General features: G+C 43.2%; 2 long non-coding RNA genes across 2 annotated transcripts in view; one reads left to right on the forward strand and one right to left on the reverse strand.

The window, feature by feature from the left end:
* Positions 1 to 26,931, reverse strand: part of LOC138546237 (uncharacterized) — a 340,336-nt gene that overhangs the window by 148,859 nt on the left and 164,546 nt on the right. The window contains exon 3 of the long non-coding RNA XR_011290904.1: positions 8,765 to 8,928. This is a non-coding gene — a long non-coding RNA (uncharacterized lncRNA). The remainder of the gene's footprint in view (positions 1 to 8,764; positions 8,929 to 26,931) is intronic.
* On the forward strand, positions 14,564 to 25,167 carry LOC138546259 (uncharacterized). Its single transcript, XR_011290908.1, has 2 exons — positions 14,564 to 14,882; positions 24,298 to 25,167. It is a non-coding gene; the product is annotated as an uncharacterized lncRNA (long non-coding RNA).

A 26,931-nucleotide genomic window follows, 5' to 3' on the forward strand; every position in this document is an offset into this window, starting at 1 on the left:
ACTTCTGCTTGGGACACCGATACTAGCCTATGTAGCCTTCAATCTAAAATAAATTATTGAATGTTTTCTGCTCAAGGTATCTCTCCCAATATTCCTTGTTTGTATTTGGCTAAATCTTGTAGTATGCAGATGAAAAGATTTATTTTTTTATCTGCGATTTAACATACTTCCTACCAGATAATATACTGGCAGTTTTATTGGGACTTTGGATGGTACTTGTCATTTATGCCGTGGTGTTATTGAAACTTCCCGTCACACTCACCAGGTGTCCGATCTTATCTGAAGCTTATTTGAAGGGATACTCTATTTCGACACATCTGGAATGTATCCAATCCTATCAATTTTGAAATAATATTTATTGTGCCAACTCGATATTAGTGACTGCCTCAGCGTTTATTATCTGGAAATAGGCCCTACTTTTGTTTACATAGAATAGGCACAATGGATATAATTGGAAAGTATCCTAATTTTATTTAATGCTTTTGTATGGATTTTAAATAGTATTTTACCATTTTAATTCTAGTGTAGGAATTTGCTGAATTATTACGTAGTTTTCTCTTTTTCTGTATTTCTCCAAGTGCCTGGAGTTGAGCGGTGTGGTTGATGTCGATAGCGGCATAGAGGTAAAAAACAATGAGTATAGAAGAGTTTTGAGTGGTGAGCATAAGAGAAAGTTGGACACCTACATGAGTGCATTCTCAGTGGAGTGTTACTATGGAAGCCAGATTCCAGTGGAACTGAAATGCAATTATCCTCAAGATACTTCATTATCAGGTTGAAAACTACCTTTAAATAATGGAGGAGGGTCACCGGGCATTTACTGGCCAAAGGTTTGGGTCAGTTTCAGATTTGAAGGAGGCAGGGAAGAGTCCAGCCGAGAGTAAGAAGTTAATGAGCTCAGCGAGAGGGAAAGGCAGGCGATTCAGACCAAGTCTTTGACCGTTCGTGATCTAACAAATCGATAGGAGCATAAGATGGGTTGGGGCTGCAAAGAATGGGTGCTAATTTTGCAGGAAAGGTAAGTGAGAAGTAGTCAAAAGTAGAATGGGTAGTGGGGAGAGGTGGTGGACAGAAGGAGGGCTGTGTCACAAACTTTATAGAGATTTCAGAGGGAAAGTAATAAAGTCATGAGTAGAAAGGGAGAAGGCGATAGATATTCGTTTTGGAGGTGGGAGCAAAGCTTGGAGGGGAGATAAAAGTTTGTGAGGGTTATTGTGAAGATTCGGTTTGTGAAGTAGGAAGATTTGCAGAGATGAGAGCAGCAAGGGATATTTTTGTAGGCTAGATATAAGGTGGGGGGGGGGGGTCCGTGATTTGGGCCAGCATCGTAGGCTAAGGAGCATGTTTTTCTTTTGAGGTCTGAATCTGAGGCAATCCAGGGCTGAGGAAATGAGGGCGTGAATGTGCAAGCAGGATCGTGTTGGTCAAAACTCAGAAAAAGCATGACCAATAGAACAGGCATCACTAGAGGAAAGAGATAGGCAAAAGGCCTTAATCTTCACCTCACCAATGTAAGGGGTAGAAGAGTCATGCCTCAATTTCCGCTTAGTCATTAAAGAGAGGAGTAGAATGTGAGGGGCCCGAAATGTTAAGTGTACAATGGAGAGATCAGAGGTAGAGGAGGGGCAATGGAGAGGTCAAAGCAGGAAAGCAAAATAGAAAGACAAGGTGAAGAGTTCCCACCACAGTGGGTAAGGTGGTGCTATAGCTAGTAGCTAGAAAGGAAAGCGGAAAGTCAGGTGGCTGTGAAGGGCTTGCAAATGTTTTTTAATGACATCCCCATTGTCATTTTGTAGGACAGAGCAACTCAAGGAGAAGGTTCAGGTTACGGAAGGAGAGCCAGAACAGTCACAGTAAAAGGAGGGAGGAATTGAATAGTAGCATATTCGAAAGAGGAAGAGGTGATGTCCGAGGGGTGCTGGAGGGCAATATAGCAGGCTTTAATGATCAGGATCCCCACACCACCACCCTTCCTTGGGGAGAATTAAAGAAGGTATCATTGTGGAGAAGTGAGGTAAGATGCAGTGAGATAACGGGCCAAGTGACAGGCGGTGGAGGGGGAGCATGTGTTGCGTGGTAGGCAAGGGGAAAAATGATGGTGGAGATCCTGGGAGCCATGTTTAAGGGGTGTGAGTGCAGGGAGAGGGTTGTGGGAGAGTGAGGAACAAGGCTATAAGAGAAGGGAAGAAGAGTCAATACAAGGTGGAATGGACCCGAAGTCAAGGTGATGGGGAAAGGTAAAAGAAATAGGAAAGTGAAAAAATTGTTACAGAATAAGAGAGCCGGTAGGTGGTTGACCAGAAAGGGAAGGCGGAATGGTTGGCTGAGAAGAAGCATTCAGTTGGACTAGAATGGAGCCTCGGGTAACCAAACAGTTCAAAAGGCCCACAACAGGAAAATTCCTTGGTCCTGTGATGCAACGGCTGCTCTGCAATAGTAGTGTGTATTTGTATTTTGTTTATTTGTAAAGTGCACCAAGCCCCGAGGCATCTGGGCGCATTTCTTAGCGTTACACAGTTACGTATATAAAGTACAATGGTGCATAAATACATTACTTACAGATATACAGAAGATAGTTATTGGGCATTTGAGTATAATGACGTTATACATATTTACATGGTTACAGGTAGGAGTCTCATAACAGACAGGAGAGGGCGAAGGCGTAACGTCTAGTACTGGTTGGCAAGTGATCTTCCGCTAGAAGCCAGGATTTGCTTCTGAAGGAGTGGTAGGATGGTTCAGATCTTAGTGAGGTGGGTAGAGTATTCCACAGTTTAGCAGCAAGCACAGGGAAACTGCTAACCCCCCCCCACACCTCTGCCTTCTGCAGCTTGAACCTTTGAATCTTAAGGCAATGCCCTTGTGCAGCCTAACAGGGCTGTCAGTGGTGTTGCGCGTGTGAATAGTTTTAAAAAGGTAACTCGGTGCACGGTTTGCGAGGCCATTTGTGCGTGAGTGACAATGCTTTAAAGGCAATTCTTTGGTTGACCGAGAGCCAGTTTAGGCTGCGTTTGATTTCTGAGATATGATGGGCTCTGAGGATATTCAGTGCTGCCCTAATGGCATTATTTTGTAACACCTGTAATTTGTTTGTATTCCGTCGGCTAACCCCTAGATAGACCGCATTGCAGTAGTCGAGTTTCTACAGGACAAGTGCTCTGGCTATAGTGGTGCAGTTGTTGGTGGTTAGGAATGGTCGGCATGCAGTGATTAGTTTGCAAGTGTAGGCCATTGCCGAGGTTATTGCGTTGGTTTGTCTGTCTAAGGTTATAGTGGAGTCTAGGTAGATGCCAAGAGTTGTTGCGTCCTTAGATGCCTTAATGATGTTGCCATTTATGGTGAAGGAGTCAAAGTTGGGGTCTAACTTGTTGAGTCTATGTCGTGAGCCAAGGATGAGTAGCTCAGTTTTATCGTCGTTAAGACAGAGCCCATGTTGTGCCATCCAAGCCTGGATGACAGAGTACATGTTATTGAGTGCTTTAGAAGCTACTTTGTGGTCACCGGTGATGGGGATGAGTATTTGGGTGTCATCTGCATAATTAGTGTAGGTGACACCCAAATGGTCGAGGATATCGAAGAGGGGCTTTGTAAACACATTGTAAAGTGTTGGAGATATGCATGAGCCTTGGGGGGCTGCGTACATGACTGGTGCAGTTTCGGCTGAGGGAGAGAAGACCCTTGTTGATCTATTCTCCAGAAATTATCTGATCCACGCAGCGGCTTTGTCTGAAAAGTGTGCTGCGGAGATGAGAAGATTACATAAAACTTGGTGATTTACCAATTCGAATGCTGCCAACAAATATAGCAGTAGGAGGAGGGCCAGTTTCCCTTTGTCTTGTTCCAGGAGTTCCTGAAACCACCTGGACCTTCTGAGGGACTTACACCTCACCTCCCAGAGATGACCACAAGAGATTATGAAGCGGCTTGGTGAGCAATGCCAGAGACTAAGTGATAATGGATTATTTTTCAGGATTGAAAAGATCTGTGCATTTAGTCTTAGACATGAAGATTAACATTGGCTCTCATGTAACTGTACCATGTATCCTCGCAAACTATCATACTCTATTGCAGCAGTGTTGATGTGATCCACTACAGACAGGAGTAAATCATGGGCGATCTGCTTGACCTTGGCAAGTCCGGCATTGGAAGGGTCTCCTGTCCTTGGGCACAAACTGTTAAAAGTCTGAACATTAATTTCACAGCCTTTGATTCAGACCACCAGGAGCATGTCCAACGTGACTTGGCACAAATGTAATGAGTACCGATAGACTCTCTTGCCAATCCGCTCTAATAATTGGTCTTCTTTACTCGGGACTGAGCACCTGAACTGATAGGAGCCGATTTGGAATAAACCCTTTTAGCAACTGCCACTGACAAAAGTGGCTGTGAATGAGCAACCAAACAAGTCTCCGTAGAAGAGGGGGCCTATATATGTGATAGTCACCCTTGGGTTAGTTGCAGGATTAGAAAGAGGCCTTAGCCAGAACTTTGTTGCCTTGGCTAAATCATCATTTAGTATTACAACGTCTGAGCGTTCATAACCCCTGGAAGCCAGGCCTGTAAACAGCATGCCTGGCTCTGCCTGAGTCACTTCTGGTGCTGGGATTTAAAAAAATGCAAGATGACCCAAAATCCTCTCATGGAAATCGCAGACAGACTAAGGAATCTCTTGCTCAGCAACATAATGGGCATAGCTCCCCCCCCCCCCCCCCATCAGGATATCCTGGGTCTGTGGGAGGGGTGGTTTGAGGTTGGACAGCCTGTAGTCAGAGGCATAAGAGTTAGCCTTGGTATTAAGAGAGCTACGATTTTGGAGCAACCAGGGGAAGTAAAGCACCCACGTGTTCAGTTTAAACCAGCACCGCAGGTAAAACAACCGTAGTCTCTACTAGAAAATCCAAAAGATACTGGGACAACCAGAGGAGGAGACTCATGAGAAAGCATCTCCTTAACAATAGCCATACAATATCCTTTCTTAGAAGGGAATTGAATTAGGGCTTGAAATATGACGACAAATCTGTTGTCTGAGGGGATGCTGCTGTTTAGGCACAAGATAAGACCAGAGGGAGGGGAGACGCCATTGGGCCCAAATACACCAGGGGGTGATAAAGTCGCTGGCAAATACAATGTTAGTGGACGCAACATACGAGTTGGAGCTGAACAATGTACCAAGGGGGCAAAATGATCTCACCACAAGGAGGTTCGAATATAGACAACCTTCACCTGTGCAACACCAGTTGGCCACTGAAGTTCCTGAAGAACCAGAGAGCACTGGAAATGGTGGTGCATTTGCACTCTTAAGAAGCCTTCTCTGCCATTTTAGGGATCTTGACATTTTCCTCAGAAAGGAACTATGAGGTCCTCCATAACTGTTGAAGGCAAAAGAGGAATCCGAGTATGATGCACACGCAGGTGCTAGTCTAGCATCCCTATGAGATAACTGTAGCCAGATTAGCTCCTTTCAGATGAACCACACACTTCTGTTTTGCTTTAGCCCTTTTAGAGGGAATCCACAAGCCATTACACATATTTAACCTCTTGGACCTGAATGTTACGGGTTTAGACACGGAGCAGGGTTTCTCAGGGTTGGACCTGGATTAATGAGAACCACTCTGTTCTTGTGGGTCTTTCAATTTCAGATGAACCAGTCACCAGGCCACGGTGCTCTGAAGAAAGAACACTTATTTGCTGGCCCTTTTTTTGGTTGTAGAAAGACCTTCTTATGCTGAGGAGGCCTGGTAAGAAAATTCTTCCAATGAAGAAGCCTATACCGATTTAACTGAAGGAGCATTGCAGGATAAACAGCAGTGCATCAAGCACTAAAGATAAAAACTCAGAAGGAAACTATGACATGAAAAATGCAACTTGAACGGGAGGCTCCATTCCATGCAATTCAGAGAAAAGGACAGGAGAGGCCTGTGGCGCCGTCTAGTAAACAATCCCATATATGCATAGAAAATCTTTGAGGGAATATTTTGAGCTGGAAATTCTCTGATCTCACTCCCACATGGCTAAATTCCAAAGCGTATATGGAAAGATGAAAGTGCTTTTGAGTATTGTGGGAGAATCCTGCGGATCCCCCACTAACACCCTGTCTACAGTCTCTTCCCAGGTGGCCAGGAGAGGGCAGACGCTTCCTGATTCCAATCCTGGGAGTGGTGTACTACAGAAGGATCACCTGAGTAGAGACGAGGCCCAGGGTAGTGGGGTGATTTCACAGGGTGACACATGGTATTGTTCCTCGGATGCTGGTAATATTCCAAGAGATGTTATAGCATCTTGCCATTCTGCTGAATTTCAATTTATGGTTGACTAGTAAAACCTAGGATTTGAATATCTACAGCTGCTACATCTATAAAACCATTCTTTTATACCCCTAAATCCATACATCCTCCACAATACCAAAAGGAACGTCAAACATGTGACTTTTCCTGTCCCATCTGCCACCAAAAAGGTAAAAGCTCACTTAATAACATCAAGAAAGGTAGTCATCTCTAAACCTTTTAAAGAGGTAAAGAAACTAAATTTCTCTCAAGTGGACTAAATGTCACAGAATCCCTCAGGGAATGATGAAAAAGAGGGCTGGGAGGCATGTCTGAGCCAAGGACATGAAGGCAGGCCTATTTGCTTTTGGCAAAGTCAGACAATTAGCCGGGAAGCAGAAGCAGGCTGCAGTCCCTGTGATTCTGGAGTCGGTAGAAGGAAGCTCCGTACTCCAGATCATCAAGGAAGCCTTGCTGGTAGCTGTAACCAGCTTAAATAATACTTTTGTGCCAGTAAAAGCGAGTAAATGTTGTTCACAGAAGTGGGAAGTCATTCTAACAAGGGAATTGTATTACGCGCATATACCAACAAAGCTAAAGTGCCTGAGTATAGATAAAGCTTCTATTTCCCCATTGTTAGATATAAATTGTTGCTGAGTGGTCGCGTGTCTCCTATTAAAGAGGAGAACGTTGCTGGTAAAACGTATGAAGTAGGATTTGATTTTCCTGCAATGTTACAAGCCCACTTAACATCACGAAGAGGCAGCGCACAAGAAACAGTGTTTCTCATATTCTTTGGAAGCCGAACACTAACTGAAAAGAGGGAAAGCACATCTTTATAATAGTTTATCAAGACAAATTCACGTGTGCCTTATTTCGTATCTACAAAGAAACACATTGCTCTTAACATACTGAACAATTACAGAGCAGTTATAGAAGTTGCTGAAAAATAAGCAGGGTCGGATTGGCCTTTCGGCCCGTGGCCGGGACGAAATCGTCTCTGCGGAGTGGGGACCGGTTTTTGGCCATGCCTGGGCCTGTTTGGAAGAAAAGAAAATTGGAAAAAAATATTTATTTTTTTCCATTTTTTCTTTTCTTTCAAAAAGCCTTTCCTCCTTCTTAGGTCGATACATGTGTAGAAACACAGGTTGGGTGATATTGTATGCATATTTGTTCTATAAATAAAAAAGAGCTTAAGCGCAAGTGCTATACAATAACATATCATTTGGCCTTGGATGTCTGCTTGCATTCACAGTAGTTTAGTGTACTCAGGAACAATGCTATTTGATGCCACTTCCTGTTTTGTCAAGGGGTGAAAGGTTGTGTTTCATCACTTCCCGCGATGTCACTTGAGGTGGGGTCAAATGACATCACTTCCGGTGATGTCAGAGGTCAAGAGTCATGATGTGAGGGGTGGGCCACTTTTCTTTGGGTGACTGGGTCCATTTCTTGGCCCAGTCTGACCCTGAAAACAAGTATTACCCAACCCAGTAGATCAAACCCTTTTCAAACGAAGCAAGCTCAATTAAGAACTGAACATCATAGTTTTACATTTTTTGAAGCTGCTGAACACCCAGTGTCCTCTGATAGAAGGGCGACAAGGTTATCCAAGACTGAAAGAGTCGTAATATAGCTTTGGAGTAACCGCTGGAGGCAAGTAGTTGCATATATGAAGCTGGGTACTTGTTACAAGAATTCATTCTAAATCTGTAAGCTGAGACTGTTTAAGTTGAGAGGAAGCAGTCTGGGAGCTAAAGACAGATTTTGTGGTAGTTGCAAGAAGGAAAGATAAGGCAAGGAGGCTGCCCTTTCTTGCCATACAAGGGAGGTGCCTTGCCAACCTGTAGAGGTCAAAGAGTCTTGTTGAAGTTGCCCAACCTTTTGTCAGAACATTATTATTTGAAGTAGTAGAAGCAGAAGCAAACTGTGGGACAAGGGAGTTTGTTTTCACAGTGTCACTGGCAGAAGGGAGTTGCTAGAGAGAGAGCAAACCCTGAGACGAAGCATCCTGACAAATTGTATTTAAAGACGCTGGAGAAGTTGTGTGAACTTTTCTTTCTTTGGCTTTTCAAGACTAAGACTTTCTTTCCTTGGAAGAAAATGACTTTGGGACACTCCTGGGGGAGCAAGATCTGTCCAGGCCAAATAGAAGTCATCCAATAAACTGGTCATTTGGTAACTTTTTATTGATGTTTTTTTATATGTTACTTTTAATGTTGTTTTGTTCAGTGTGAGGGTTAGTTTTGTGTATGCTAGAAGGTTTGCCCTTAGATCCTAGACTTGGTAGGGAATCCCCTGGTAGAGTAAGATAGTTGGGGTTTATTTTCTATTTTTGTTCAAAATCAAATATCAAACCTTGAGAAAACTAAACAGTTGTGAGTCTCACATTACTGACCCCTTACAGTATGTAGGCTACAGGGTAACCCGCAAGCTCAAATAATGCCACATGTCAATGGTTAAAGCACAAGATACCCACTAAAATCAAGATACAAATACAGTACCTGTTTTGTTTCATGCTCATTCAGGCTTTCACGAGGGTGATACATAGTAAATATAGACAGATTAAAGAAAGCACATGCAGATCCTATATGGAAATAGTAGGGTAACAGCCGGCTTTGTACGAATCCATGTGCGTGTCGGGTTAGGTAGCAGCTGAGCACAGGACCTGAAAAGAGAATGCAAGGTCAGCGCCTTCAGCCGGTTCACATTTCGAATGGTACATGTTCACGATATAATTAAAACATTAATCAACCTACAGCAATACATGCATTCCAATCTGCTCACAACAAAACATAGTTCAGATGAACGGCTGTGCTGCAAATAGCTTACAAAATAAAGTGTCTAATCTTATCTCCATGGCCATACCCTTTATTATCTGGGGCTTAGTAGGGACACTTAGTTGTAGAAGCACTTTTGTTTTAGCAATTACATATTTCTGTCAGTAGTATATTCAATCCAATCTTGGAGTCTAAATTGCATTCAATGTCTGACCCCCCTCCACATATTACATCACAGGAAGCGACATCACAGAATTTTCTGAACCCAATGACATCACCAGGAGAGATATCAAAAAACCTTCAACCCCAATGAAATCATTGAATGTTCTAGTCCATGTTGTACTTAGTAAGGAAAAAAGGATAGAAACCGGCAAGGCTTGTTTTCTGAAATATTACATATTCACTACAATTGGGTATTGTCTGTATCCCAGCGAAGCAAGCACTACAGCTATACCCAAATACAGTGTACAAAGGATAAAGCAATATAGTAAAACATATGTTTAGCATGAGGTTTCTTTTATTACCGTCCTTAAGAACAGTACACATGAGGCCATCACACCCAGATTCTCTGGAACTAAACAGCCGGCGCCTCAGTCACTTCGCACAACTGGTGGACAAAGATTAGACATCCAATAAGCACTTAGGAGACCATTCCATAGAATTCTAGTTCAAGATGATTTACTGGGTTCCCTGTGGCAAAGCCAGTAGACTTTGTTCAAAATGGCCATTAAGGTCCAGTGAATGATGTGGGATATATTGACCCACTCAACGGCATTGTCTGACATCACTAAGCTGCATTTGCGCAGAAACAACCACAAAAGGGTTGAGCTGGCTCCTGAGAGAGCCATGGCTCAAAACTGGGTTTTGCAACAAAAACAACAAAAATAGCTGCACTGTCCTGCCAAGCACACATCGGGCAGGATGGAACAAGGGGGCACATTATATGACATTGCAGGTGGGTTCTCACAAACAAAAGTAAAAAAGTGGAAAAAGCAGCGTTGCTTTGCTGCAAAAGCCAAAATATCCATTGAAAAGAAACAGTTTTTTCACCTTTAAAAAAAAGCTGCTGTGACGCCAATTCCCTCTATTCCTTAAAGCCACTGTGATTAATAAGCCCTACCAAGCCTTGTGTGTTTCACTGTGCCTCAGCAAAACCAGGCATGGTTTTGAATTGATAAGCCCAGTCAAAACAACTCTTTTGAATTGATAAACAAGTCAAAACCAGGAACGTTACTGTTACTCACACGGGAAACAGTCATTTTCTTTGCAAAAGTATCCAAAACTCAGCGTTCTGAGAGAAACTAACTAGCTGATCCATGCCTGCTTCAATATATCCGTGCTTCAGACCAACTCCAGTATTTCAAGAGAATAACTATAGCTGCAGACATAGTGAGAATTTGCTGGAGATGAAAAGTTGAATTTAAAAAGGAAAATTATAATGGGCTTTTGCAAACTAAAGAAAAACAAATGCCTGTGTGTGGGAACAGTACACTGATGAATGAAAGCCTGCCAGTCTTTGGCAATATGAAGGGGTTTGCTGCTGGTGAGATTATATAACATGGGTTATTTTATGCAACCGGCTTGCTTTCATTCTGGATCTAAAATCAGAAATTAAAGGTTAAAACCATGGTGGCTGGAGTTGCAAGTTGAAAAACAGGTTTTCTGCTTGGAGGGGTGGCACCAAAAGGAGGGCTCTCAGCAGATACTGACAGCCCCCTTATAATTACGGGGTTGAACAGACTCTTGTCTGTTGGGACCCAGATAATGAAGCTCCCAGGGAAGGGAAGCCTGAGGTGTGAAGGGACAATATAACTTTAATCAAGGGAGAAACCCCCACCATGCTCTGAAGGAAATGACAACTGGCAGCAGTCGAAGTTAATATATATATATATTGTGAACAAGCCACTGGTTAGTGGTGAAACGCGTCAGGCTGCGTCTGGCTAAGCAAAATTTGCACTGGGAGATTACTTTTTATCTGCTGCACACGCAAAATAAAGGCTGTTATATTACACACAACCGATGCTGCAGTGTTTGCTGTTGGATTTCCGTGATTATTTGGATTATTGGAACACTTTTGTTCGTGGAGTGCTGCTCGCCTGAATTGTTTCTGTTTCAAGCTGTTCGTATTTGAAATATACATATATATATATATATGTGACCCAGGGACAAAAGGAACTGCCATTTGTTCACAAAGACTATTTCAGGAATAAACTTTAAAGACTCCTATCTCTGCAGCAAGATTTTGAAAAATTGTAAAAATGTTGCAGTTTAAAAGTGGTTTTTTTTTGCTTTCTTTTGAGACATGATAGAACTGACTGCCAGCTTGGGGACAGAAAGGGCAAAGTATTGAGGATAAATCTTAAAGTATCAATGTTGCAAACAAAACATTTTGTACATACATTCCTTGGGATAATTTGCATCTGTGTATAAAGTTGTGGACTTTTAAGCTGAATCTTTCATCTTCAAAATTGCCAAAATGTATCAGAAGGGCGAAACAAGGTCCCACAGACTGGAGGATTGGACGGATATGTGCTGGACAAAATATGTAACCTGTGTATATAATTTGCCAAGAGATTGCAATGGTATAAATGTATGTTTCTGGCAAAATTGAACTTTAAGTAAAGTAAATGTGGGAGTTGTTGGACATCGTAAAACTCACCCTGACATCATTCCCTTGGAAATCCAACCAGTTGAGAGCAAGGTGGAGATTAGCACCCTGTCCAATCCAAGTAGTAGTTTAGGGACGTGCTTAGTTGACCCTCTCCAGCCTATGCTTTGATGATGTCATTATGCACTATAAATAAGGATCGCTGACAAGACTCTAGACACACACAGACACTCTTCCTGATTTCCTGCGCTGCGTTCCTGTCATCTTCTAGATCCAGACTCCAACTACAAGGTGAAGCATTGCTGATCTTACTCCAGGGCCCACTTCAGCACACAGGCAGTGCTGATCCCGTTCCCAGCAAGGCTTCCAACATAAAAAACACTAAATTTCCCATTAACCAGGGGAAAACTGTGGTACCTTTGGCATCCTGATCCAGCTTGGCTTGCTGCCACTCACTGCATGCTGCTGCAATCCTGCTACCCCGATGACCTCTATTATCCAGTGACCAGAATTGCCAGTCCAGAAGTGCTACCCGGTAACCAGAACTGCCCAGTTTGCCAGGCACCCTGCTGTGTAGTGACCAGAATCGTAGACTGTCCAAAATCCAAAAACTAAAAAGTGGACTACGAGTATCAATTGCCACCCCACCTAAACCCATAGCCTATCTGGTCTTTGTTCTCATCCCACTCTCTAAGTAACCATATCCTTATCCCGATACCTTGTTCAAACTGTCACAATCATTCTTGCAACCCTGCCCTTCATTTCTAGTGCTAGCGCCATCTCTTTAGTAATTTTGTCTTGTGAAACCCTAAGCTATTAATCCTATTTCGAATGATCGGACTGGCTCCACCAGGCTGGGCGCTGGGGCGAGAGGGTTGAACTTGCGAATCAACCCTGGAGTTTACTGTGTCCCTCCTTGGTGGCCTAGCCAGAATACTGTAGTGTAGAGTAAAACTATTCTTGCCACAACGGATTGCCTTTCCTTTTTCACCGCTTCTTTTTACTCAAAGTGCACCTTCTTAGATCTTGCATAACTCATTAAATGTACCAGCTAGAGACTTACTTTCACTTCCATAGTGTACCTGTGAGCTATCCCCCAACCAAAAAACTGCATTGCGATTTGTAATATTTCACCCGTTTTTCAAAGAAACCGTTTTAGTACATTTACACGGAAAACTGAAATATTTGCAGTTTCCAACGAGTCATTTGGATTGTAAACTAATCTTCCATTCATTTTCGAACTGTATGCTCTTGCTAATCCATTGCTTGTGATAGTTAGTACCTTTACATTGTTGCCTTAGTGAAGAACTATTTGTTTAAAGGTTTTTGCACACATTCCTTATTTTATTCATCCATTTCCGGGTGTCCTTTCAACATTGCAAGGGATTCAAATCCGTTTTTCACTTATTTGGGGAGGGAAGGTCGGATTTGAATTCCGTTTCCAGCTTCTTATTCCTGATCACCTGCTGCTTCCTTATATCTATTCATAAGTGATTATTTGTGGGTTGAGGGAACTTTACAGGGAGAAATCCTAACTTGAGTGCTATCTATCTTAAAATCAAAAAGTGTTTCTATTCCCTGGTGTGTTGTATATGTGTCACTAGAAGGTTAAACTAAGTGCATTGCTTACATTCTTATTGTTATTAACACCACATTGGTGATTGTTGCCCCATATTAAAAAATGGGATGCATTCTTTTGAATTTTAAAATAAATATTGCATTTGACTAACCAGCATGGTTCATGGTCCATTGTGCCCCGGGGTATTTGAAAAGGGGGTGTGATATGAGTGGTATATCATCCCAAAATTTAATCCACATAAATAAGGAGAAAAGCACCTCATTTAGGCACTACATACTAGGCCGAGACCACGGTGTGCGTGTCGCCTGATTGAAATCCTTAACAATGAACCAACTCCAGACTGGACATAAGTGGTAAATGGATCGCTTCTATGTAGGACGGCCGAGTAAGGATATAAATGGACGCCCTCCTTCCTTAAACAAACTTGCACAACTGCCATCCCCTGGATGGCTCTGAGAGCTGGTTTGAAACTCAAGGGAAGGGCCTTAAATTGGATATGTATCCCTCAGGAAGGAGTTCAGGCACATGTGGTGCAGAACCCAAATAGGGATTTGCATGTACACATCCTGGTGCTCCCAGTGCACAAATCCACTCCCACGATGTTACATGATCTGGGCCAGCGTGGCCATCATGATCCTCACAATTAGTGTGTTCAAGCAGCACAGATGCAGAATCATCCTTCAGTCCCCTTTGGAACCATGAAGAAGCTCTCCATGGGAATTTAAGGGGACTGTCTCGATTGTATATATAGTGTGTTCGCCAAAGTGCTTGGACAATAATTAGTAGCAACTGTACAAAGTAACAATGAAGGGTATGGAAAGCATAACAGGATTAAGCGTGTGAGAGCGACTGAAGCAAATTAATTTTTAACAGTCTGAAAGACAGAGGAGGAGCGAATATGAAGGGAAAGGGTGTCCCAACATTTGGGTGCAAGCGGAATGAATGAAAACGAGAGGAGGGACATGGTGGTTTGGGAACAGAAAGAAGAGGGACTGTGCGCGAAAGGAGCATGCAGATGCAGGGGTGTATAAGGAGGCCCGATCTAGAGATTTGAAGACCAAGCAAAGAAAGTGAAAGGGAAGATAACTATCAAAGGACAGAAGAGAGGCCGAGTTGAGAGAAGGAATGACCAAGGAGAAGAAGAGACCTGAAATAGTAGGTGAATAGCAAAGTTAAAAAAAAGAGCATAAAGGGGAAAGGTGAGAGGAGGGGAGACCAAGAAAAAGAAAAGTTCATCTTAAAGGCTAGCAAAATGGAAAAATCCAGGCTCAGCTTCAATGAAAGTCATGGGAGGGGAGGGAGCAAAGAAGGGAAGGGGTGGGGGTGTGAAGGGAATGCCTTGGTTTGGACCTGACCATAGAAAGGGTCCAATGGTCCAACGTGATCTGTGATCAGGAAGGGAAGCAGGAGGAGATTCCTACTTGAGGGGGCATAGCACTGGGTATGAAGCCTGTCAATCTTTCAACTGTGCAAGTGATCATCTAATTGAAAAAGTGCTTAGTTGATCGCTCGTGTTTTTTGTCTGCAGAGCCACAGAAGAAGCGTCAAGCCAGTCCACTAGCCCCAGAAGGTTTGGAAGGCCCTGGACCAATCATCCTTCTGGCTCAATGAAGTGAATGTTTTCTTCAATGGGCAATAGTGACAAAACAATCAAGGTATTGACCTTTTCTTTGTAAAGCTCCTGGTGAATAGCAAGGTGTAGATGAACATTTTGTGATGAAACCCATAGGTGATTATCTGTTTTCCAAATAGGTCTTTCTGAAGAAGGCTTGCAATAGTATCAATTTGTAAAACTTTTACACATCATATTCACAATCTGACTTCTACAACATCTGACCTTAAAGTACTTGGCTGTACCATGGGACATTCTCTTAAATGTGAGATAATTTGAATCCCTCCAAAACGAATGGCTTTATTGTTTTTTGATTTAGGGCAAGGACAAGAAGCATGCAACATTGCATTTGGTGATGTTGGCTTAGAAAAAATGCTGACTTCAAATTTTAGCTCCTGCTGTTTCCACAATTTTCAGATCTTAAAATGACATGGACCTTTTGGAAAATCTATTGAGTATCTAATGATGACATTCTCATTACGCCTGGACAAAAAATTGAGGAGTTCAGACGATATTCCCAACCATATTGAATATACATCATCAACGTGCCAACACCACAGCTGTATCATAGTAAACATTTTAAACTAGACTTGTTGATAATGCTAGATTCAAGCCATCTTATTGTTAATTTGGCATAGAAAGTGCAAATCGAGCTCTCATAGCAGTTCCTCTAAGATGCTGGTCAAAGTAGCCCTGATCTAAAAAGATACTGTTCTTGAGAATTGTTAGCCTCGTTGACCTGCTCTTAATATGGAGCCGAATATTTCAGTGTTTAAACCTGCAAAATATTCTATAAAAGGTGTAAAGCGCAACTACATATAGTGATACCAGGCACCATAGGTCATTGATGTGAAACTGCCTCAAATTTTGTAAAACATGTTCTGTGCCTATGTATTATGGAACTTTAAAACGCATCTGGAGAAAGGCGTACTATGGACTAGGGGTACAGCAGATACTACAGTGAATAACTTTTACTTATTCTATCATCCCATCCCCCGTTCCCCATTACTTGTTGGAGATTATCTAGCAGAAATTCCTGAAAGAGAATGGTTGACCTAAACTTAACAGGGGAACATTTTTGCAATGTTTACCCTCTAGGCTCTCCAGAAATGGAAAGCCAGTAAACAGATTTAGCATTTCTCCCAACCCGGGTTCAGACCAGGCCGCAGTAACATCAACAATCTGAGGATATTCGACGTACTGGCTCACAAAGCAGGGTGCAACGCTGTATGTAACGTTTGTAGATTTCCGTGCAGTTTTTGACAGAGTCAATCGTGAGAAACTATGGGCAAAGTTGGAGAAGTGGGGATGCCCCAAGTGGTTATTGAACATACTTAGGAGTCTCCATTTTTAATACCCAAGCCAGTGTGTGCCTGGACGACCAGGGCTCTATGACTAACCTGGTGAAAAAACACAAGGCTGTAAAACAGGGATGCCCGCTAGCCCCATTTTTGTACAACCTGTACCTGGCTGACTTGCTGCTGTGCTTCAGAATTGGCCTGGGTTGTTTCCCCAGGATAGGTGATTGCCATATCCCATGTATGTTATATGCGGACAACCTGGTCATGTTCAATCATACATTGTTGGGGGCACAAGCAATGTTTGAAACACAGGCCAGGTATGCTAAGGAAAACTATCTGACAACCTGGGGAAAACAACGGTGATGACCATCTCCGCTAAAGCACGTCAGCTTTTCCACCAGTCATGGGGTTATTGATTACGTGGATATTTACCCATATTTGGGGCTCGAGGTTAGCGCGAATAGGGCTTATAGTGGAATTAAAGAGGAAGAGAGTATCAAGGCTCATCGTCTGACCACCGTAGTGGGAACATTATCCGCTAGGCCCGCGAGTAGCACTTTAGACAGTATTATAACATTATACAAACAATGCTTTTTGCCAAAGGTTCTATATGGTCTTGAGGCCCTATGCATGGATGACCATCAGTAGCTGGATCGCTTAGAGAGCTATTTTTGGAAGCACTTTTTAAAGTCGACACCTTCCACCCCTATTAAGTACTTGCGGCTGGAATTGGGGCTGGTGTCTCTGAAGGCACAACTGATGATACCCCAAGGCCATTTGCACATAAGGCAACTCCAACCCGCAATGCCAGTTGCTCACCAAGTTGCGTTAGAAGGGGGAGCCGTATCTTCACCAAAATAAAACTGATTATGGTCATTTAATGTCCAGAATCTACGGGAAGATAGGATGGCGACCCGACTTTGATAGAGGGACTAGGTTATCTGCCCTAAACCAACTGTACAAAAATAAAGTAAGGAAATGCGACTGGGTCAATAATTACTTGCATCTAGAGACTCCTGAATTTTAAATATATATCTAATATTGTACATTCCTATCTGCAGAGACAATGATATTTGAGGCAATGTCCTTGTAAGCATTCCACCTGAAATTGCAAACAAACCAACTGCCATTACCAATTTATTTTGGGAGCCAGAACTAAGATCCCCAAAGCGGAAAGGACATGTAGGATTTGTAATGTAACGGGGGAACTAGAACCCTCTAGACATGTCCTTACCCAATGTACGAAGTAAGGTACTGTCTATATGACTTTTTTGGGTGGGTTGGTTCATGACTATGAGTCAATAAAAACACAGGATTTTCGGAATGATTGTATGAACTCCGATTCTGAAAGAGTGCGTAGTGCACTGTTTCGTGTTTAGGGTATGGTGGAGAAGGGCTTGGCGGAAGTTAAAATGGTATCAGATTCAGTACATCTTAGGCTTGCATTATTTTAATCTTGTATTGGGTCGCTGTCTGTGAGAGAATTGTAAGTCTGAGTGTATTCAGTTGCATTTTACAATTTTATACAATATTGTTTACATTGTTTTACCGTATTTTATAATCATTTTATAAGCTATTTTATGCTAAACGTGATGAATTGTATGCAAATTCCTGTACAAAATGAAAGATGTTGATTGGTAAACTGAAAGTATATCATGTATTTTATATTGTGTTGTTTGTAAAGGTTCTTTAAACCATATACAAATAAAAATAATAAAACTGACTAACCAAAATGCTCTGCACTACAGCTTGACCATTCCTATCAGCCCAGGAATGAAATTCAAGGTGGTGTGCTTTCACAAAACAGAAGGCAAGGCCAGCTTGTCAGTCCTGGGACATGCCTCTCGAAGGCAACATATGCTGCTTTTGCGCTCACTGAAGGCACACGCCTACAGTGGGGCAATATGTTGACACCTGTAGCAGGCACACGCCTACAGTGGGACAATATGTTGACACCTGTAGCTTCTCCAATGCAAGAGAATGCAGCTGACCACATGGCTGACTGCTGTAAAGCACAAAGAACTACCCAGGGAACCAAAATTCCTTGGTCCTTTTGAGGTAACTTCAGTGTCCTATGAACATCCAAATTCTGGAGAACTCGCTCCACTTCCAAGGAGCAGGCAGTAAATAAAACCGGTAGAGAAATTACCTGATTGATATGGAAATCTGACACTATTGGGGATTAAGGAAGGATGATGATTGCAGAGCTCCATCTTATTATGAAAAGTAGTGAAAAGTTCAGAGGACAAAGGAGCATGCAGCTCCCTAACCCTGCAAACATAAGTTAAGGCGACCAGGAAGGCAGTCTTCCAGGAAATAAAAATATGTTGCCAAAGGCTAAAAAAAAAACGTGAAAATACCGAGGTCGCAGGACGGATGAGGCTGCACAACTGAAAGAAACATCCACCCGAGCCTCCCAAAGTGCTGCTTCATCAGTGGATTGGATAAGAATCACTCCCATCCACTTTCCTGTCTGCCATCATTGCCAAGAGATAAGTGCAGCAAGAAGAGCTTTGATTAATTTAGCCACGTCTGACATGAAATAAAGGAGGGAATACAATTCATAAGATAATGGATTGAACTGACTTTTGAGGCCGTAATGACAAAACATGGCAATTGACTTTTGTATTGTGCTCTAGTGGAAAGTCTATGGGCCACCATGATCACGCTGTGATCGTTCTCCGATAGCACCAGGTGCCCCAAGGCAGACTGCTAAGGAACCAGACTGGCAACATAAGCGAATGGGTGGGAGGGAAGGGGGCAATGGTAAGCCATTTCCTGTGCTCCCTATGCGTGAGAAACGGTCTTGTCTCAGGGGAAGCAGGATGCAAGGAATCACTGCCAGCCTCTTGAGGACCAAGGCTGGCCACCATGGAACCACCCAAATCCGGCTGCACAAGCCGAGACATGAACGTCTGGGTATCCTGCTGAATGGGGAAGGGGTGGGAGGTCAGAGGAAAGGAACAAACCGTCCCCCAGAGACAACTGATGGATTCTGGGATTTTGAGGGAGGCAAGAGAATCCACCAATGGAGTGTCTCGACTCGCAAAAATATCCTGGACTACTGAAAGGCGGACCTTGTGTTTGCAAATGATTACTTCCATCCTGTAGCAAGCATCCACCTCCTGGTTGTAAAACTCCCCCACCCCCACCCCCCTCCTACCCCCTCTGGTAAATGAAGAGCCTAAATCAGAAGATCCAATGCAATGGCCTACTCCCACAAAACCACAGCCTGCAAAGTTGAGGGGGATGTGGTTCAAGACGGGTTTGTTTAGGTAAAACATGGTCACACAAAGGGGACCGCTTGCCCCTTCACAACTGGAAGAAAACCTTTGAGTGTTGAAGATCCAGCACATTTATGTGGCATAACTAGGAATGTGTGAGGCTACCGTCGGTATCTGAGATTGGATACAAAGAATCTTGTGTGCTTGCTGCTTGGGATGGTGTAACCTGGCCTCCCTCCAGCCAGAACTAATATATAATAACAGAACGTACACCACTTCCTTAGCACATGGCAGGATGAGTATTGATATATAAAAGTAGTATCTGTTTAGACCAAATATTAGTAAATGCTAGTAAGTAGCTTTTATTTTGATATACCTTCTAGGTAATGTCACTCGTAGTTATGTCACTTTTGATAAAAACTCCATTGTAGTCCATCTTAGACCATCTATGCAATGGTTATATAGATAATGTCACTCAATCAATACTTTATTGATGAACACACAAGTGTTTCCTAAATAACAGCGGATGCTCTGCTAGCAAACCTGTTCCCAGATCAACAGCATGTCAGATCAATATCATTCTCATACTCCTTAAATTTCAGTACACCTTTGAAACATTTCTACATTAATGTTATCCTTGTGCCAAAATAGTATATTCTCAAATAAATTTACAATATGCTCTTCAATGCAGATCTGTGCTTTTTTAAAACATCTCTACATTTCTGATGCCCCTATGCCAACATGTGTTTCGAGTAATAATGAACCATTCCATGCAAAAAATAAGGAAAATAAACTGAGGTTAAAGGAAGGCAGACTAGAAAAGAAAATAGCACATTTAGGTTGTAGTCTCAATACTACTTAGCCAAAAAGCGTTTTCGTGTTGTGGTAAGCCACACTTAAATATCAGTGTTTGATAGTTTATTGAAAAGGTCCCTTCGCCTTGCATGCCCCTGTGATCCTGAATATAAAATTAAGTGTTGGGACGCTGGGTCTACACCGTGCCACCACATCATGCAATGCTGTACTAACCTTCATCTGTTGGTAGATTTTACTCAACTAAATGTATAACTAAATGTACTGTTCTTATTAAGACGTATCCTCTTACCTCGTGAGGTAAGTTGAGATATCCTTGACAGGCATCCTTAAATGTAACTCCATATGATGGTATTATTCTTTAATTCAAGTTCACACCAAGTGCAATGGCATATTATATAATTTGTCTCACCAGCCTTCCTTTACAATTGTTTTAGCGTATTATTAACCATGCAGGTTATTGTAGAAAGCCGCTCTCTGCAAATAATATACAAGTAGTAATGACATAACACTTAAATGGTTAACAACAACAAGTGACATTGTTAACAAGAAATGTGGAAAGTACAACATGTGGTATATCTGAAGGCACAGTGATTGTTTAATAAGAGGCATTCTGCTTAATAAAAATAAAAAAAACATGACTGCAGTTCAACTAATTGCACACGAACATTGTACTAGGTGCCATGCAATATCTTGTTGCACGGCAATAACTGGAAACGGTCAAGTCCCGGTCAGTAGGAACGCACAGTATCTATGTGCGCCCTACCAAGTCTTGTTTGTCAACAATGACGTGGCCCGTGATGACGTCAGATGCATGATGTCATCCGGGCTCTATATACGTCAGATTTTCAAAATGGCGGCCGCCACACACGTTTCACCCTTTTCCTGACAGTAAGGGAAGGCTAACTTAAGAACTGTTTATTATTTTAGGGATCAGAACCATTTAAGTGTGCTATTTCATTACTGTTTATATATTATTTGCAAAGAGGAAGCTTCTACAATAACCTGCATGGTTAATAACATGATACAATTGTAAAGGAGGATGGTGAGGCAAATTATATATTATGCTATTGTACTGGGTGTCAACTTGAATTAAAGAATAATACCATCATATGGACTTACTTACAGATCCATGCAAGGATTCCTATCATGGTTATCTAAATGTATTTATTTATTTGGATTTATAAAGCACCATCGGCCCAGGGGCATCGTGGCACTGTTACATGGATACTTGCTTGTGGTACAGCTTATATTTACATTTAAAATGTACATTATATTACATTCATCAGCATACAATGAATTTGGAGTGTTTGGCCCTGTCCGGTGATAATTTTACATAGGTGGTTTAGTATACAATATACAGTAAAGCATGGATGCTAAGTTAGTGCAGGGGGTACAGATTGCGTTTACAGTGGAATGTGGATTGCAACATTCTCCTAGAACCAGTGGTAAAGACAGGTATAGTGGTTGGGTGAGACATTCTTATATCATTATTGGAAGAGTTGTGTTTTGAGAGCTTTCCGGAAGGAGGAGATTGAGGGTTCTTTTCTGAGAGCAGGTGGTAGTGCGTTCCAGTTGTTAGGGGCTAGTACTACGAAGCTGGACCCACCAGCTTTTAGTCTTTTGTAGGTTGGGACAGAGAGTTGGTTGCAGTGTTGGGTCTGGTAGAGCTGTCTCTGTGGATGGCTTCCGACAGGTATGGTGGGGCTGTTTGGGATAGGCGTGCGTGATGGAGAGTGATTTGAAAAGGGTGCGCTCCAATACAGTGAGCCCATGAGCGTTTTGTCTTGCTTGGGTTATGTGTTCCCTTTTAGGGATGCTGCGGGCTGCCCTTAGTGCGTTGTTTTGTGTCGTTTGAAGTTTTTTTTTAAGTTTTTGGAGGATGTGCCTAGGAATAGGATGTTGCAGTAGTCAAGCTTGGCTCCTACTGTGGCTCTTGCAATGGCTAGGTCGTTTTTTGGGGGAAGAGGTAAGGCTTGACAGCATTAATGATCTTGGTAGATCGTGCCGCAGAGGATGCGATCGCATTTACTTGGCGGGACATGGAGAGTGAGGCATCTAGGTAGACTTCGAGGGTTTTTGCTGCAGCTGCAGTGATAATGGTTGTGTTGTCTATATTGAATGAAGCGTATGTGCTATCAAGTTTGTTGAGGACTTGTTTGGGACCTACTAGGAGTATTTCTGTCTCATCTCTGTTGAGACCATTTGCTGCCACCCAGGCCTCGATGATAGCGTAGATCTTGTTGAGGGTAGCTGCATCCTGTTCATATGAGCCAGTGAGAGGGAGGAGGACCTGAGTGTCATCAGCATAGTTGTTGTAGGCTATGTTGTGATCATCTAGGTCATTGAAGAGAGGGAGGGTGAAGATATTGTAGAGGGTGGGTGATGTGCATGATCCCTGTGGAACTCCACAATGGATGGGAGTGGGAAAATTGTGCTGCGTTTTTGAGGTGTTTGCATAGGAGCTCGTGATCCACAAGGTCGAAGGCAGCGGAGAGGTCAAGGACCTGGAGCAAGGCCGGTTTTCCCTGGTCCATAGTTTGCTGGAGCTGCATTTTTACATCTAATAGGGTTGTTTCAGTCCCATGGCGTGGCCGGAAACCAGATTGCCTTTTGCCAAGGATGTTGTTTTCAAGGTGTTGTTGTAGCTGTAGATATGCTTCTTTTATCTTTAAATGAAGAATGAGTCTGGCCAACTAAATTTGAAGGAGGAGAGCACACTAATAGCCTTTTCAGGTGAGCATTGATATCACCATGTTATCAAGTGTCCGCATACTAACTGTCCGGACACACACAATTAATAACATTCATGGAATTTTTGGCTTTCAAAACATATCCATGCACCATTTTTTTATTATTATTTACTCAACAGAACTTCCAAATCTAGTCCTACACGACTATAGGTGATATCTCAACTTACATTATATGAGGTGAGAGCATAGGTTTGATCTTACTAAGAACAGTATATTTAATATTTGGTTATACATTTAAAGTCACGATCGTATAATGTTCGATTTGGGTTCTTCCATTTATAAAATGTGTCGCAAAATCCTTTCAATGCAGTGGTTGCCTGTACCGTGAAAGAACAGAAAACAGCTCAGATTAGATGCTGTTCATATAGTGAAGCTTAATTCTTTTAGTAACCTGAATTTTATCTGTTTTAGATTCTTACCTATTGTGTTGCTACTAAATAGGTCATTCAGAGAAGTTCAATTTCTCTCTTGTCTCTTCCTATAGAAACAAACATTGTGCCCCTTGGTTATTTCCACTACTCAAACTAATGTATTGAGTTATTTAATATTGACTGTTGGATACACTTACTTCTGCCCATACACACCCTCCTGTGAACTGTTTGGGCTAGCTCTATCATGCAGTAGCTTCAATCTTTGTGCTGCATATGACCTGCCAAGGTTCTCTAAACAGTAGTCTGAGAGATACTGGCTTAATTGCTGCTGTAAATGAACTCTAGATGTAATACAAATATCTTAAGTGTACCTTCAGCCACTTGATTTATAAACAATATGTGTGCCCTCCCATCTGTTATTTGCATTGACATCCTGTTCAAATTAAGCAGTTTGTGTGTATAAGTACCATGCTGATAGTCCCTGGCAAATGCCTATCCCATGTCTACACAAATGCCAATACCGTTAGCTCTTTGCCAATACTTGTTTTTGTTCCTGCTCACTCCCACGGGTTAGAGTTTGTTGCTTGCTGCCGGATTCCATGCCTTAATCTTGCCCAATGGAGGGGGATTCCGTCCTCTGTCCTCTGCATCATGCATCACTGAGTTACTTACCCTGTCCAATTTTGTTGCCATGTATCACACTTCTGTCCCTTTTGAATATTTCTGTGCTGCAAGTGTCTTTTGGGTGTTATCACTCGAGCTCACTTTTGGTGGATTTTGGTTATTCACCAGTGTCTTCCCTATTCAGTTAATTACACTGGTTCTGTGTTGGTTGATTTTCATGGCCCTGCCTACATTTACTCTCGGTTTGTCTCTTCTGGGTTGTCTGCGGTCCTGTCTATATTGGATTTACTCCAGCTGTGGCCCCCTTTTTGATAACGGATACCAGTTCTCTCACCATTGTGTTATTTAAGCTGTTTTTCTCTCGTTTCGCAGCTCCGTGACTTACTGGAGTCCGAGTACCTTGAGGAACAGGTGAAAGCCATCAAGGAGCTGGGAGATTACATCACCAGCCTGAAGCTACGGGACGTGGGGGTGGGGAATTTGCCCCAGAACGGCATGGGCGAGTACCTGGTTGAAGCACACCATATCGGAGAGCAGCAATGACCCCCCCCCCCCCAAGAGAGGAAGATGCCAGCCAGATGAACCCCCGACTGTAAATCTTGGTTTTACTACCTCCCAGGAGTGATGTAACATTTGAAATGTGTATACTGAGCAGTGGCTCTGAGCCTTTCTGTGGTCGCCTGACCTGAGGGGGCAGCTGCTGTATCCGTCAGCAGGTTTCCAAGAAATTAAGATTTTCAACTTGAACCTCCATCTGTGCTATTCTTGGGGTGAGGACAGCATTACTGTTTATCTCTGCTATAAGAATTCAGTGCAGATGAACTGTTATGCTAATGGACACAACACACTCAATAATCCATGGCAAAATAATAAACGGGTGCCTGGGTTATAGAGCGGGATGTAGGTGGAGTGAGAATCCCTCGACGTGATACATAGGTCCCATCCTTCCACGCAGTCTGAGAGGTCAAAATGTGAATACATCTGGGTGAGTGTCCGAGCCCGCCATATACAGGTGGGGAGGAAACTAAGCACGCCAGTTCACCACAATGCCAGGGATGAGTGTCATCACACATCCGGTTACAGCATCAGAAGTGGCATCATAGGACGCTTGACCTTGACATCATATTACGTGATGCCACCGGACCTCTGGCACTAATTGCATCACAAAGTGGCATCTCTGATGTAAACAGTGCAATACGTGTGCGATTAATAAAATAACACTAATTGACATAAGAATTCCAACCATGTATTCACGAGTGTTGTCTTAATATGGCAGAGCTGCAGCCATGGCATGTCCATTTGGGCCATGATAGGGCATACTGCCTTTATGTGACAGTAAGCCTCCTATGTACATTTTCTGTCATAGGCAATGTATATCCCCGGGTGGTATAGCCATTGCGTGCTAAGTGCAGCCATGCATGCCCAAGTGCTGTTCTCTAATGCAAGTGATGTGCGCGTATGCTACAAAGGTATCATTTTCAAAATATGACTAACCTGCCCAGGTGCATCCATCACACCAAGTGCAGCCTCATGGGCCGACTACTGGCCAGGTGAAGCCTCTTATACCAAGCATAGACCTTTTATATACCAGGTACAGACCGTACAAAATCACTTTTCTTCTCTGCTGTTCCCGCTCACGCTTCTGTGGCTGCCGGATCGGCTGCAGCTCTGCTTCCTCCCACCATTGGACGACCTCCTGTGCACTCATGGCAGAGTCACCTTGGAAGGTAAGCCCCACACCCTGGGCTGCAACGAGCGGCGCACAATGACGCATTTCATGGACTTTTTAATGACTTTAATGTGAATAATTGGCTGCACGGGCCTTCATATTGTGAGCCTTTAAAATGCCCCGTTTTATGTGACCTTTGTTTTAGCCACGTTTGAAATCCCTGCTGATCTGCCATACCATACCAAGATGGCCGTGTTCTTTCTTTGTACTGTAGTGTTGGGCATGGTGCTGTTCGGGGCCTAGGATTGATGTGGCCTTCATTATCTTGGTCAATGGGAAGGCCGGCAGCTGTCTGCTCCCTGTCCACTTTTTGCTAACCCCCTCTGGTCCCCCGTGATGCTCGGGTGTGCCCCCCACCCCCTCTCTCTGCCCCCCGTGAGGCGTGTGTACGCCCCCACACCCCACTCTGGTTCCCCGTGATGCTTGTGTGTGCCCCCAGCCCCCTCTGATCCCCCTTGATGCTCGTTTGGGCCCCCACCCCCCTCCTGTCCCCCGTGATGTCGTTTTGATCCTCCTCTCCCCCTCCCTTCCCCTTCTATGTCCTCCCCCCCCCCCATGCTTTCCAGCTCCCTTCTTCCACATCTGGCATCTTGGTAAATATCCTGTGGGATGCGTTCTGACCAAAAGGAAGGGCACTGTGCTTGAGCAGAATCGCAGAAAGCGACGACTGGGCTCTCAGATGGGCAAATTGAATCTATGCATCCTTCAGATCCATAGCGCAGAGCCAGTGCCCCCTCACTAAAAATTGACTGGTTCTGCACTGGTGTGAGTTTTAATCTTACGAGAGGTGTAAAAAAAAAGGGGGAGGTGAAGTTTGATGTGCAGGCTCGCATGGTTGTGCTTGAGCTCTATGTACTATTTAGAAAAATACTGTGCCCTCCTCTGAGAGGGAGGGACCTCCTCCTATACTGCCTCGATGTCCTGAAGCTTTGAAACCTCAGACGCTAAAGTTAGTCCTAAGCTGCAGCAGTGGATGGAGGAAATGGTGGCAGAAGGATCAAAAGCCCCATCACGCAACAGAGAGAACCCGTGGATACACAGAAATTGCCCTCCATTCCACCACATGGAGTAGTGATTCCAGCACCCTACCCAAACACAGGAGATCGAGGAGGGTGTTATTATTGCTTCAGCTTGGAGTTGCTACTTTGTCTGCTGGGACGAAGATCGATCAGTAGGCCTTGCTAGTCTTGATTGAAACACCTTACATCCACTGAAAGAGCATAAGCCAGATTCTGTGGCCATTTGCAACTTCTCCTTACCCCAAGATAGAGGTGTAA

This window comes from Ambystoma mexicanum, chromosome 1q, assembly GCF_040938575.1.
Source record: "Ambystoma mexicanum isolate Mex_15411 chromosome 1q, UKY_AmexF1_1, whole genome shotgun sequence".
In the NCBI taxonomy this organism is placed as follows: Eukaryota; Metazoa; Chordata; class Amphibia; order Caudata; family Ambystomatidae; genus Ambystoma; species Ambystoma mexicanum.